This window comes from Arvicanthis niloticus, chromosome X, assembly GCF_011762505.2.
Source record: "Arvicanthis niloticus isolate mArvNil1 chromosome X, mArvNil1.pat.X, whole genome shotgun sequence".
In the NCBI taxonomy this organism is placed as follows: Eukaryota; Metazoa; Chordata; class Mammalia; order Rodentia; family Muridae; genus Arvicanthis; species Arvicanthis niloticus.
Window position 1 is genome coordinate 122,720,737 of NC_047679.1, and position 16,348 is coordinate 122,737,084.

The 16,348-nt window shown below is 36.5% G+C and overlaps 1 pseudogene; it reads left to right on the plus strand.

Moving 5' to 3' along the window:
• The first annotated feature begins 422 nt into the window (after positions 1–422).
• Positions 423–3,415, plus strand: LOC117694028 (NACHT, LRR and PYD domains-containing protein 14 pseudogene; annotated as a pseudogene).
• The last annotated feature ends 12,933 nt before the right edge of the window (positions 3,416–16,348 follow it).

Consider the following 16,348-nt stretch of genomic DNA (forward strand, 5'->3'; position numbering starts at 1 on the left):
GTCATTTTTATGCCCTTTAACATGACAGCTTGTGTTCCAGATGTGAGAATATACTCATATCATTTGCAACTAATGGAATGGTTGTATTCATCTTACCTAACAAATAAGACTATTGAAGTGACTACTCACTATGTTTATAAAGCACCTCAGATTACCTATTAATTAAAATATATTTTCAGAGTTCCATCCTGAAAACAAAATGCATGTACATCATATATACAGATATACACAAATGATTATTTATTAAATAAGACAACTGTATCTGCTACATGTAGAATGATCAGGAAACATTAGTTTTAAAAACTCCACTGTACAGTGAACCTACCGAGGCTTCTCGAGCAGGTGTTTCTTTCAGTTTCTCAACGCAAGGACTTAACTTTCATCACTATACACCGACCCAGACTAGAGGACTAACAAAGACCATGAAGACAGAAGATGAGATGGAAGACAACATTCCTAAAGTGGAAATAATGTCTAAGGTCAAAGACTTTGATGATGGAATAGACTACAGAACTGTAATAAAGGAAAAAATTTTTATTCTATGGAATAAGACCACTTTGCTTGGAGAATCTACAGCTTTAAATTGTGTAATTAGTCATAGAGACCAAAAGCTGTTGGAGCATATATTTGATGTGGATATCCAAACTTCCAAAACTTCTCAAATGATAGTCCTTCATGGAGCTGCTGGAATCGGGAAGACAACATTGTTGAAAAACGCAATCTTAGAATGGGTGGATGGCAATCTCTATCTGCAGTTTACCCATGTTTTTTTATCTCAATGGGAGAGAAATTAGCCAAGAGAAAGAGAAAAGCTTTGCTCGGTTAATATCAAAGCACTGGCCTAGCAACGAGGGCCCCATTGAACAGATCCTGTCCAAACCCAGCAGTCTCCTTTTTATAATCGATAGTTTTGATGAACTGGATTTCTCCTTTGAAGAGCCAGAGTTTGCACTGTGTAAAGATTGGACCCAGGAGCACCCAGTGTCTTTTCTTATTAGTAGTTTACTGAGGAAAGTGATGCTTCCTGAGTCATACTTACTAGTAACAATAAGATCCACAGCTTGGAAGCGACTAGTGCCTTTGTTGCAAAAACCTCATCATCGTGTAAAGCTGCCAGGACCGTCTAAGAATGAAAGGATGGACTATATTCACTATTTGTTGAAAGATAAGACATGGGCTATGGATGCAATTTGTTTACTAAGAATGAATGGGAGGCTTTTCAACGTATGCCATGTGTGCCACATGTGCCAGATGATCTGTACTTTTCTGAAGGAGCAAGTGGAGAAAGGTGGCAGTGCTGAAGAGACCTGCCAAACCAGCATGGCTCTGTTTACATACTATATCTGCAGCCTATTTCCACACATAGCTGGGAGCTCCCTTACTCTTCCCAATGAAACACTATTAAGGAGGCTATGCCAGGCTGCTGTTTGAAGGCATTTGGACCATGAAGCATGTGCTCTACCAGCAAAATCTCCGAAAGCACGAATTAACCAGAGATGACATCTCGCTTTTCCTGGATGCAAAGGTTCTTCAGCAGGACACAGAGTATGAAAACTGCTACATGTTCACTCACCTCCATGTTCAAGAGTTTTTTGCAGCTCTGTTTTACTTGCTGAGAGAGAATCCAGAAGAAAAAGACTATCCCTTAGAACCTTACGAAAACTTGTATCTGTTGCTTGAAAGCAACCATTTTCATGACCCTCATTTGGAACAGGCGAAATGCTTTTTGTTTGGTCTACTGAATAAAGACAGAGTGCTACAACTGGAGGAAACTTTCAACCTTACAATATCCATGGAGGTAAGAGAAGAGTTACTTATATGTCTGGAAGCATTAGAAAAGGATGGTTCTTCTCTATCACAGCTGAGATTTCAAGACTTGCTTCACTGTATATATGAAACTCAAGATGAAGAATTCATCACTCAGGCACTGATGTATTTCCGAAAGATTATCATGAGGGTTGAGGAAGAACCCGAATTGCTTATATATTCATTCTGTCTTAAGCACTGCCATGCTCTACAGACTATGAGACTGACAGCAAGGGCAGACTTGAAAAATATGTTGGACTTAGACTCCACAACTGAAATTTGCCTTGAGAATGCTGCTGTTTGAATCCTTCACTACTGGAAAGATCTGTTTTCTGTGCTTCATACAAATGAATCCCTGATAGAAATGGATCTGTACGAAAGCAGACTTGATGAATCACTGATGAAAATTTTGAATGAAGAATTAAGCCACCCAAAGTGTAACCTACAAAAACTAATGTTCAGAACTGTCTGTTTCCTGAATAGCTGTCAGGATTTTAGTTTCTTGACTTGCAACAATACTCTGACACATCTCGACCTGAAAGATACTGACTTAGACAAAAATGGACTAAAGACCATATGTAAAGCTTTGAAATGCCAAGGATGTAAATTACGGGTGCTGAGGTTGGAATCCTGTGACCTGAATGTAGCCTGTTTTCAAAATCTATCCAAGGCTCTCCACAGCAACAGGAGCCTGGTATTTCTGAATCTGTCCACCAACAATCTATCAAATAATGGAGTAAAGTCATTGTGTGAGGTCTTAGAAAATCCAAACTGTCCTCTAGAGAGACTGGCCTTAGCGAGCTGTGGCCTCACAAAAGATGGTTGTGAAGTTCTTTCCTCGGCTCTCACCAAAAGCAAGAGGCTGACGCATTTATGCTTGGCAAATAACATCTTGGAAGATGACGGGATGCAGCTGCTCAGCTATGCCTTGAAGCATCCACAGTGTACTCTACAGAGCCTTGTGCTTAGGTGTTGCTGTTTCACTCCAGTTGGTAGTGAGTATCTCTCTACTGCTCTGCTGAATAACAAGAGCTTGATGCATCTGGACCTGGGATTTAACAAGCTGGAGGATAACGGAATAAAGCTGCTGTGTCACTCCCTCCAGCAGCCAAACTGCGATCTTCAGGAGTTGGAGTTGATGGGCTGTGTTCTCACAAGCAAGGCTTGTGGGGATCTGGCTTCTGTTCTTGTGAACAACTCAAACTTAAGGAACCTGGACCTTGGGCACAATGTCTTGCATGATTCTGGTCTGAATATTCTGTGTGATGCTTTAAGAAATCCAAACTGCCACATTCAGAGGCTAGGATTGGAAAACTGTGGTTTAACCCCTGGTTGCTGTCAGGATCTCTTAGGTCTCTTATCTGACAACCAAAGTGTGATACAAGTGAACTTAATGAAGACTGCCCTTGATCATGAAGCAATTAGGAGTTTATGTAAAGTCTTGAGGTCTCCAACATGCAAAATGGAATTTCTAGCGTTGGACAAAAAGGAAATATTAAAGAAGAAAATCAAGAAGTTTCTGGTTGATGTAAGAATAAATAATCCACATTTGGTAATTAAGCCACAGTGTCCTACTACAGAAAGTGGGTGCTGGTGGCAGTGTTTCTAAAGAACCTGATGTGCCTGTAAACAATTTAAAAACATAACTTCCAAGTGGCAAAGTCTTTAACTTGTAAGAAATACTATTTTTGTCTGCAAGCACTGAACTGCATTCCAGTAGGGATAGGTTACACACATCTTAGTAATATGTTTGTTGGGTTTCACACAGAGGTTGAAAAAGTAAAGTAACACACACACACACACACACACACACACACACACAAACTCCACTGTAATAAATTTATTACATATTATGTAAGAAAGTAGTGTGGGTATATGTTATTTTTTCTTATTGAGCAGTGATTAAAACATGGAATAGAGAAGCACTAAATGGGTTTTCCTGTTTGTCTTTCTGGTCCTTTTTTAAAAGGCGTGCCAGGGTCCTACTTCCGTGATATTGCCTACTGATGAATAGCTGCTATCTTTGGTAACTGGATACCTGAGTGTTACTATTTCGCACTTCTGGGCAGAAAGATTATGATTTATTTTTAACTGGTTTTAATATAGCTTTCAGTTTCTTTTATCTTATTTAATCTCAATTTTAGTGTTTTATATGCAGTTAGCAAGGAACATGAGATGATTATTGAAATAAACAGGCCTTTAGCATAGAATGATTTATCATCAAAACAATTTTTTATATAAAATTCAAGTGTTGAAATTCTTGGTCCTGTTAAACAGGGTACAGTAAAGAACAAGAGGAAGAAAGAAGGTAATAACAAAAAATACATATTTGATTGGAAAAAATTTCTCCTGGAAATGATAAGGTGACTGTTAAACTCACTAACTTGATGCAGCTGTAGTCACCTACATATGATTATGTGCATCAGTTTTTCATCATGTATGGGGGAGAATGCATGAAGCCTCATCCCTATCTGATTTGGTGGCAAAGGACTTTTATGGGAAAGACTGTCACTTTCTTTAATAGTATACCCACTTCTGAGTTTCCCATATTCCTGTAATAACCTCACATCCAAATTTATGTAATCAACTACAATTAAATCCATGTGGACACACATGTGAATGAATACACACATGCACACACACACACACACACACACACACACACACACACACGTACCAGGTATGTGTGGGAGAGAGGGAGAGAGAGAGAGAGAGAGAGAGAGAGAGAGAGAGAGAGAGAGAGAGAGAGAAGAGAAATTCATGAGATGAATGGAAGGGAGAGGGACTGAGAGAGGGGGATGGGTTGTAAATGATGAAAATGTACATAATATGTGTATGAAACTGTGAAGTAGTACATTATAAATTAAAAGATATCAAACTTTATAGACTTCTGCTTCTGGTAAGGTAGGATGGCAACCCATATTTAAATTCCTACTGGAAATATTATCTGACCAAGAAGTGCCCATGCACAAGGAAACATTTATGTCTGAGGAATGAAAACCAAGAGAGCTAAGGAATATAATGTTTACAAGTTATTGTGGTAAGAGTTTCTAAGTAGATATTTTTTCTTTTCACACAAAGATGTAACAACAACAACAACAATAACAACAACAACAACAACAAAAGACAAGTAATAAATGTTGATGGAGACTAGTAAAGTGGAAATAAATAGGATATCTGTCGAAGAACAAAGATTTGAATAAACACATTTATCAGATTGTATTGGAGTATTGTCTATATGTTTGTGAGCATACAACCCTTTGCCTAGAAAACAAACAAACATGACAGGTTTAGATCAGACAAAGAATTGGAAAAAATGCAATTTCCATCAGCCAGAGTGGTAACAATCATCCACAGGGTAAACAGAGTAATCAGGAGGAACTTGCCTCAATGATAAGGAATATTTCTGAACATTTTATATTATGGATAATTCCTGTATCATTTAATGTATTAACAAAATCTGAAAAACATAGATGTTTCCAAGTAACTTAACTACATCTGAGGACAAAGATCAAGAATATTTATAGAAATCTTATATGATATATAATTAACCAACAGTTCATTATTAGGCATGCAAAACAATGGACAATAAAATCTATAAAAAATATAAAATCATTCAAAAATATATCCAAATGTAATATGGATGCAAGAATTAGGAGATAAGGTCATTGAATGAATTTTGAAAATGTTACATAATTTTTAAATTTTTTATTGGATATTTTCTTTATTTACATTTCAAATGTTATCCCCCTTCCCGGTTCCCCCTGGAAACCCCCTATCCCATTCCCCTCCTTCTGCCTCCACAAGGGTGTCCCCTCACACACTCACCCACTCCTGCCTCCCTGCCCTAGCATTCCCCTATACTAGGACATCAAGCCTTTACAGGACCAAGGGTCTCCCATTGATGCCCATATGCACCTGGACCCAGGGGTCCCTCCACGTGTTCTCCTTGGTTGGTGGCTCAGTCCTTATGAGCTCTGGGATCACTGGATGGTTGATATTGTTGTTCTTCCCATGGGGTTACAAACTTCTTCACTTCCTTCAGTCCTTTCTCTAACTCCTCCATTGGGGACACCATGCTTAGTCCAATGGTTGGCTGTGAGCATCTACCTCTGTATTTGTCAGGCTCTGGCAGAGCCTCTAAGGAGACAGCTATACCAGGCTCCTTGTCAGCCTGTGCTTCCTGGCATCCACAATAGTGTCTACATTTGGTGACTGTATATGGGATGGACCTCCAGGTGGGGCAGTCTCTCAATGGCTTTTCCTCCAGTCTCCACTCCACATTTCGTCTCTGTATTTTCTCCTACAAGTATTTTGTTCCCCCTCCTTTTAAAAAATGGATATTTTATTTACATTTCAGATTTTATCCCTTTTCCCTATTTCCCCACCCCCATCCAGAAACCTCCTATCCCATCCCCCTCTTCCTGCTTATATGAGGGTGTGCCCCACCCACCCACCTACTCCCACGTTCCAATCCTCAAATTCCCCCACACTGGGGCATCCAGCCTTCACTGGAAAAAGCATCTCCTTTCTCACCTATGCCCAACAAGGCCATATATATTTAGACTCTGGGAGCTCTGGTTGGTTGGTATTGTTTCTCTCCCTATGGGACCACAAACCCATTCAGCTCCTTCAGTCTTGTCTCTCACTCCTCCATTGGGAACCCCATGATCAGTTCAAAGGTTAGCTGTGAGCACCCACCTCTGTAAATGTCAGGCTCTGGCAGACTTCTAAAGAGATAGTTATATCAGGCCCCTGTCAGTATGCACTTCCTGGCATCCACATCTACTTCTACCTTTGGTGACTGCACATGGGATAGATACCCAGGTAGAACAGTTTTCAGACGGCTTGGCCCCTCCTTCAGTTTCTGTTCTACACTTTGTCTCCATATTTGCTCCCATGAGTATTTGATACTCCTTCTAAGAAGGACAAAAGCACCCACACTTTAGTCTTCCTTCTTCATGAGTTTCATGTTGTCTGTGAGTTGTATCTTGGGTATTGTGAGCTTTCGGGCTAATATCCACTTATCAGTGACTGTATACCAGGTGTGTTCTGTTGTGATTGGGTTATCTCACTCAGGATGATATTTTCTAGTTTCACCCATTTACCTAAGAATTTCACGAAGTCATTGTTTTTAATAGATGAGTAGTACTTCATTTTGTAAATGTGCCATGCTTTCTGTATCCATTCCTCTGTTGAAGGACATCTGGGTTGTTTCCAGCTTCTGGCTATTTTACATAAGGCTGCTATGAACATAGTGGAGCATATGTACCTGTTATATGTTGAAGCATTTTTTGGATATATGCCCAGGAGTGGTATAGCTGGATCCACAGGTAATAATATTTCCAATTTTTTGATGAACTTCCAGACTGATTTCCAGAGTGGCTGTGCCATCTTGCACTCCCCAAAACGATTAAAGAGTATTCCTCTTTCTCCACATCCTTGACAGTATCTGCCATCACCTATGTTTTTGATCTGAGACATTGTGATGGTATGAAGTGGAATCTCAGGGTTGCTTTGATTTGCATTTCCCTGATGACTAAGGATATTGAACATTTCTTTAGGTGCTTCACAGCCATTTAGTATTCCTCAGTTGAAAATTCTTTGTTTACTTCTGTAACTCCATTTTTTAAAAGGGCTATTTGATTCTCTGGAGTCTAACTTCTTAAGTTCTTTGAATATATTGGATATTAGCCCTCTATCGGATGTAAGATTGGTAAAGATCTTTTCCCAATCTGTTGGTTGCTGTTTTGTCCTATTGACAGTGTCCTTTGCCTTACAGAAGCTTTGCAATTTTATGAGGTCCCATTTGTCAATTCTTGATGTTAGAACATAAGCCATTGGTGTTCTGTTTAAGAAGTTTTTCCCTGTGCCCAGGTATTTGAGGTTCTTCCCCACCTTCTCTTCTATTACTTTCAGTGTATCTGGTTTTATTTGGAGGTCCTTGATCCACTTGGACTTGAACTTTGTACAAGGAGATAAGAATGGTTCAGTTTGCATTCTTCTACATGTTGACCTCCAGTTGAACCAGCACCATTTGTTGAAAATGCTGTGTTTTTACCACTGGATGATTTTAGCTCCTTTTTCAAAGATCAAATGACTGTAGGTATGTGGGTTCATTTCTGGGTCTTCAATTCTATTCCAATGATCTTCCTTCGGGTCTCTACCAATGCCATGCAGTTTTAATCACTATTTCTCTGTAATACAGCTTGATGGTCAGGGATGGTCATTCTCCCAGAAGTTCTTTTATTATTATTATTATTATTATTATTATTATTATTATTGAGAAATTTTTTTTGCTATTGTCTTTTGTATTTGTCTTTTTAATAGTCTTTTGTATTCTAAATGAATTTGCAACTTGATCTTTCTAGCTCTAGGAAGAATTGAGTTGAAATTTTGATGGAGACTGCATTGAATCTTGGCAAGACAGCCATTTTTATTATACTAATCTTGCCAATCCATGAGCATGGGAGATTTTTCCATCTTATGAGACCTTCTTGGATTTCTTTCTTCAGAGACTTGAAATTCTTATCATACATATTTTTCACTTGCTTGGTTAGATTAAGACCGAGGTATTTTATATTATTTGTGACTCTTGTGAAGGTGGTGTTTCCCTAATTTCTTTCTCAGCCTGATTATCCTTTGAGTAGAGGAAGGCTACTGATTTTTTGAGTTAATTTTATATCCAGCCACTTTGTTACAGTTGTTTATCAGGTTTGGTAGTTCTCTGGTTGAAGTTTTGGTGTCAATTACATATACTATCATATCATGTGAAAATAATGCTATTTTGACTACTTCCTTTCCAATTTGTATCCCTTTGACCTCCTTTTGCTGTCTAATTGCACTGGCTAGGATTTTGAGCAGTATATTGAATAGGTAGGGAGAGAGTGGGCAGCTTTGTCTAGTCTCTGATTTTAGTGGGATTGCTTCAAGTTTCTCTCCATTTAGTTTGATGTTGGTTACTGGTTTGCTGTATATTGCTTAAAATGAAGAAATTAATGCTATCAATTTCTACAACTTATTAAAAGTGAAGTACAAAATGCTTGTTGTAGATGAAAGGCCAATTAGCCATTGTAGAATATAGGCTTGGCTTGCAAATGCGAGGACTTCATTTCTATCCCTAGAATCCATGTAAAGAAACAACAATATAGATATAGTGGCACATACTAATGTAAGCCAAGTTTGGACAGGCAGAGATTAGTAGATTCATAGTGATTGCTGATTTTATAGTTTCACCTACTTGGTGAATTCTAGGTCAGTAAGGGACTCTGAATAAAAAAACATAAGATGGACTGATGCATGAATGAATAACACCAGGCTCTCCTCTGGTCTCTACATACACACACATACACACACACACACACACACACACACACACACACACACACACACACCACACATGCACCCACACACACGTGCACATGCACACACACACAGCATTACACATGATACAATTAGTAAACTTGAAGAGAGAGAGATCTGGGTGGTTGCTACCCCAATTAAATGAAATGCAGAAAATAATTAGTATTGTGAGCACATCTGAGAGTTTTGGAAGCAGGTATAAGCAATTTGAGATTCTGGCAGGAAGAAATTTAAAAAAAAAATAAGAAATAAAGGGCCAAATTTTGATGGAAATTATAACTCCACAGATGCAAGCTGCATGAAGTCTCAACAGATGCCTTTGTAAAATTATATTACAACAATTGTGTGGAGTGAAATCACAACCTACTGCATGAAGACTTCAGAAATTGTGGCGTAAAGCTTTTAAAACCACAGATATACAGTTTTTGTTGTGGCTCTATTGTTGCTTTCCCACATTATGTTTGTATCACTTTTTCTTTGACTAGTATAATAATATAATAGGAAAAAAAATTTCAGGTAATAAAGTGAAGAAAGAAAACAAAGGTGTTCTAAATATTTCCCTATCATCTCTTCTCTAGATCCATGAACAGACCTGATGAAACACTTTCTGTTCCTTAATCCCTTTCCAACTTGCATATGGTAAAGTCAAGGTAACCACTTCTTCATGCCTAAATTCTACACAGTTTTGATATCTGCTATTAAAATTGTTAATTCCAGCAATCTATCAAATTATTATAGTGAGGTAAATATTTATGTCTGTTGGTAGAAATCATTAATTTTGACATAGGTTATACTCCTTGATGTGATAAAATGTTTCTCAGTATCCAACTTGGCATGCTATCATCAGATGAAGTGCTTTATATTACTTTATATACCACTGCAGAAAATACAGTCCAGAATTAATGTTTATGCTCAGAAGAATCCACTGCTATTCCCCAGTGTGACCAGTATAAATCCAATGTTCCAAACTCTTTCTCTGGAAAATCTTTTACATATCAATCTCCATCTCTGTGTCTTTATATCATTTTTGTGGCACATACAAGCCTATTTATTTGCCATCTCTAGATTGATGGTTGCTCCTAGTATGCAGTCCTTGCACTGTCCCAGGATGGTACTAGAATATGAGAATAAAATACTAGAATGCATACTCACCTTCCAAACCTTTAAGAGATTTTTTTCTGATAGACATTAATACATGCAGCTTATGTATTTTATTAAATCATATAATTATTTAAATAGGGCTATGTCTCATGCAAGCTTCTGTTTAGTAGGTATGATTTCTAATACTTTTTGCCTGACCATATGCCCAGGCAATTGTCCACTCTGTAGGAGCCAGAAAAACACAAATATAGGGGGTTTGGTCTTTAATAAATTGTCTACCAATGTTGAAAAACAGCTTGCAATTAAACTCACAGAGATGATTTGATTTCTATTTTATTAAAGCAGTAGCTTTCGAAAAGGGTCTTACTCTTTCATCTAGAACTGCAATCTATAAACAACGAAGCTGTTTGGTGGTCTGTCAAGTGTTGTTAAGGCACTAAGTGAGGATAAAATTCAGTAGCTACTTGTGAGGATTTTAATAAGTCATAGAGGGGCTGTGTGCTTGATCCTTTTTAGTGTTGTTCTACTGTAAGTAAATAAAATTCAATTAACATATGGAAGAGTATAGAAAAATCATACCATGCCTACTGTTACTATGTGTTCTGTCTGTTAAAAAATTAAAAAATAATATATTCTAAAGTCAAGAAAATTAGGATAATTAGGACAATTAGTTTCCTACTGTGAAACCTTCTACTCATTTTAAAGAGTAGTCTTTTATACAAAAGTTATAGCTTCCTCTTCTAAAACCTGGCTTTAAAAGATATATGCATAATGGGTCGTTATAAAGTATCTTAGAACAAATTACTTCTAGATCAACTACTATTTTGTTTATGATGTTTCTGTAACGCTAGGATATATCACTAGACTTAAGGAAGGCAGCAGGACATTTTTTTCTTTTCCCATATTTTACAGTGATTGAACTAACAGAGCAAGAAGAGGTAAATGAGGTAAGGGGATGGGAGGGCAGGCATCTTAGATACTTTCCTATTGCTGTGATGAGACACTATTACCAAGGAAACTTATAAAAGAAAGTATTTTATTTGGGTCTTATGTACAGTTTCAGAGGATGAGTCCATGACCATTTTGACAGGGAGCAGTCAGGCTTAGTGATAGAATAGTAGCAGGAAGCTGATGAACTGTAAATAATGGGGATTTCTCAAACTTTAGCCCCACCCCACTAACAGACCTTCTTCAACAAGGCCAGTTTTTAATCCTTCCCAAATAGTTCCAACAGTTGGAAATTGTATTCAAACACACAAGCCATCTCAATCAAACCACCACAGCATGATAAAAAAGAGTATTGTGGAGGTAAGATTAAAGACCTTTGAAAAAGTCAAGTGGAAACTTTCTACTGTAGAATCCTATTAAAATATATACATAAACATATATAAATGGAGTTTAAATTAAGTAATCTTACAATGGGTAAAGGTGTTTTCCCCAGACTCCATTGGTTATCAAATAAAAAGCTTTTCTAAGCATAGGTTACTTCTTGTAATGTCATTGGTCATTATGATTCAACAGATTCCCTCATTAATATTACAGTATATTGCCAATATTTTTGGTTACCCTTCAGAACTTGGTGTTAACATATTACTAAAGATAATACGTATTTATCTCATAGGACAAGAATAAATCAATTTGGTGCCAACTTAGAAATTTTGTCTCCAGTTTTATAGGGCTTTTATAGGGCTGTATATGAATGCTACCTAAGGAGGCAAGCAATCAACAGGATTACCCAGTAGTAAGTGCCACCAGCTAGAATAATAACTAGCTTAACAACATTTACTCACAGATGCAGTATTGGCATAAATATTGAGGGTAACCAACTACATGATTATATTTAAAACTCAATCGATAAGACAAAACTATGTCTTTCACAATTAACTAGGCTGAAAACCTATGACTGTCTATATCACAGGCTCTAAAGGAGAACCCAATACTATTATGCTGGTACATGGACATAGTGTTAAAGTGCCTCCTAATTTCTTATCATCATGCCCATAGATTAGTGGATCTCTCAACCATCATCAGAGAAGCTTATTTTTGCAGTAATTAATACAAAGAACTGTAACTACTCAATGTACAAAAATAAGAGAATGTAAAGTGCTCAATTCAATGTGAGACATCTATATCATATCCCTGCCTGCTTTTTAAAATTATTGGATATTTTATTTATTTACAATAAAAATGTCATACCCTTTCCCCATTTCCCCTCACTAGAACCCCCTTTCCCATCCCCCTCCTCCTTTATGCTTTTATACCATTTTAATTACATGCATGTATTCAGGTCAGTTCTAGGTTGAGGAAATAGCAATACAATAGATGCAAATAGTCAAGGAACAAGCAAGACAATAAACACAAATAGTCAAAGAACAAGCAAGACAGTAAACACAAATACACGAACATTCCCATGATCACTGTTTCTAAGGGCTTATCAGGGTAACCAAATTCTGAGCCTAGTTCCCTGTCCCAACCTAAGGTATTTTCATATCTGAAGCCTACTTCCTTGTTGTAGCCTAAAATTTTGATTCCTGGTTGAAATTACTTCTTTATTCTAGCCTAATACTTAGATTCCTACCTGAAATTACTTCTTTGTTCTGGCCTAATGTCAGATTCCTGCCTGAAGCCTACTTCCTTGTCCTTGGCCAATGTCATATTCCTGCCAAGCAGCCCACTTCATTGTCCTTGGCCCATGTCAGATTCTTGTCAAGCAGCCCCAAAGGCTCTCTGCATCTCCCCCTTTCTAATTTCATTTACAAGTCTGAGCTTGTCTTAGGTCATTCTGATAAGAATGCCTTCCTTACAAATCATGGAATATGCATTATCAAAAGCAATGTACTTATGTTTTAGGTTGGTAAGGCTCTGCAGAATCTTACCCATCCTTGGCTTGCCAGCCTGTTAATTTAATAACTCTGTCTAGGGGTCCATTTTCAGATTTAAGCCATGTACTTTGGCTGCCAACATGACGATGTTGTTAAAAAATCTTTAACACAATGGGCAGGAATAAAACTATTCCCAGGAAAAAAATGGCAAGCATGATCAAGCTATACTTATGTCATTTTTGAAGCTTGACCAAAATAGAAATACTGACCTCAGGCCATGGGTAATTTTACCTGCAATATCTACCACATCAATGCTTAGCAGAGCAGCATTCTTGAAATCCACAAGCTCCCTATGTATTGTTCCATCATACAAAGAAGTGTTAGAATTATGTTAAATACACTGCAAGTGTCATTAAACGTCTTCCTAATTATATTGACTGCCACTGTAAATTATAGAACTAACATTAATCCAATGATAAGGCTCAGTAATCATAAAAGAAGAGTCAGAAATACTGTAAAAACCAGCAGTAGCAGGCATCTGCAGAGAAACAGTATTTGTTCAACATTACAGGGTTATTGCACACATGAAGTAATAGTAGCTCTAATCCTAACATGGATGCAGGAGGTGCTCATGAAGTACCACCCCTAGCTAAAGAGCTATTGACCATTAGTGTATGTAGGGGAGGAAGAATCAGTTTGCTTTGTGGATATAACTCTGAGAAGCTACTCATACTACAATAGATGGTCCAACACCCATGTACACACAAGCATCATTTAAGTGGATGCAATTTTTTTTTAAATTAAGAACATAAAGTTAGGAGTAAAATAGAGTAGGGACATATGAGAGGAGTTGGAAGAGAAGCAAGAGGAGATGAATTTAATCAAAACACATATAAATTTGAAAATATTAAACACTAATTTTTTTCAAATTAAAGTAGAATTATTAAAATACATTTTGAAGTATGCATGAAAATGAATTTCTATTTTTTTTGTGAGTGTTTTAAGATTACAACAGCTTTCCATGTAACAATTGCTTCCTTAAGTTCATTTCTTATAAACTATTTTTGAATATGTGTTTGAGAATACTTTAAGCCTCCATGTGTCATAAAAAATAATAGTTGAAGTGCCCTTGGGGGAAATTTCCGTAATATTGGTATTGGAAGTTTAGTGCGTTCATAATTGAATGGGAGAACAGAAGAGCCATAAGTTTGTGTTTCTTATTACATAAAATCTGCTGATATAATAGAAGATGTTATGACCACAATATTTTGTTTTCATTGTAATGGTGTGGTGTTGTGTAGTGCTGATAAGAAAATACTCAGTGCTTTACAGATATTCTTGCCTTTAAAAAAAATTCCTGTTCATTGAGACCGAGTGCATTTTTTTCCAACTGGAAAAGATGCTCCACAGGAAAAGTGATACTTTTTGGGCTATTTGTGCTTTGTGGTTTATAGGAAAGCTTGGATGCTTGGGTGGTAATCAAAAGAAAAAGATTTCATAGAAATTTTGTCAATGTCCTGCTTTAGACAAGGTACTCTTTACTGTTCTGCAAAGGGGCTACTATAAATTGCCCTTCAATTTCTAAAGGAAAATAATATAATGGGAAATTAGAGAAAAGTTTCTACTTTTGAATCATATAAACCTTAAGTTGGCATTTTTCTACATAATAACAGAACTTCATTGAATTTTAGTGAATTCTTTATGTGATGAAATAGTACAATGTAGAAGTATTTCTAGGGAGAGAATGTTCTCCCATTCAATTATGAATGCACTAAACTTCCAATAACAATATTACGGAAATTACTACTAATTATTATACAAAATATTCTGGCATGAATAAATATTATATTAATAATCTATTACATTTAAAATGAAAAATCAATGTTTATAAGTGTCTTTTCTATGTAATATAGCTTTTATTTTTCATCAAAGTAAATAGAAAACACAATTAAGAACAGTTACAATATTTCTTGGAGTGTTAGGTGGTAGACAAAGAAAGATATAAGTGTAAATGTAAAGAGGGGGAGAGTGAACATGTTATTCCATGAAGAAAACAGTTTAAAAGTAAAAAGATATTTCCTATAAAGAAACTGTAAATGCTCTTGAAGTGATGTGATTGCTTTAAAACTTCAACTGCCACTTACTATTGAAGAATCATATATAAAAGTCACAGTACCATCTGAAAAGGAAAGTAATATGAAGGAATTGAATCTGTGCATTCATATGTTTTCTGCATATAGATGAGTATGCAACAATGATAATTTTGATAGAATATGTGATTTGTTAAATGATTCTGAGTTTACTACGGATGTTACAGAAACAAGTCTTTTAAGTTTATTTTATAAAAATTATGATTTAGAATTGGTGGAGAAGAAAATATAAAGCACATGTTTTACAATGATTATATCAACAACAAGTATTTGATGATGATTGATGCTGAAAAGAGTTGTTCCTCAGTCTCTTTGAACAACTGGGGACATTACTTTCAAATAATGTCTGAAATTATACAATCATTAAATTTTGAGTTTACTGTAACTTCATGCTTAACTTTGTTTTTATTAATAATTAGTAATGAAAAATGTACCCTTGAAGGAATATTGCACACAGTCAGTTGGTACAAAATAATCCTAATGCTTGCCTTTAGTTTAATCAGTGGAAACATTCACAGATACTGATGGTAGAAGAGAATGAATACTAGACCAAGAATTAGCAAAGTCTAGTCTTATATAAACCATTTATTTACTGACTCTCAAAATACCTTATACCCATAGTTAATGCATCAGAGAAGCTTTTATTTGCAGTTGACAGTGATTAACACAGAGACCCACAAATGGTCAAATTGGAGAGAATTAGAGATTGTGGAATGACCAGTACTAAATGAAGCATCTATATTATACTGCCCTCCAAGGCTCAGAGATTGTTCTAGATGATAGAGACTAAGGTAAGAGCCAAGCAGTATATGACTAAAAGGAAAGAGTACATTATGAATATAGGAAGGAAGCCGTATACAAGAACTTACAGTGTTTAGGACAGCATGCACAAAACCAAGCCAGACCAAATTCTGACATGTAAAGTTGGATTAAATATGACATCCCACCCATGGATAAGGAGCAATTCACACTTGATAGCTGTTGTGAGAGGAATAGTTAGTTTTCTCTAAGAGTGTAGCCCATGTTAAGTTGACCATATGCCAGAAGGCTTAAGAAATTTCTTAGTTCAATGGGTCCATATTCTTACCTACAAAATGAATTGGTTAT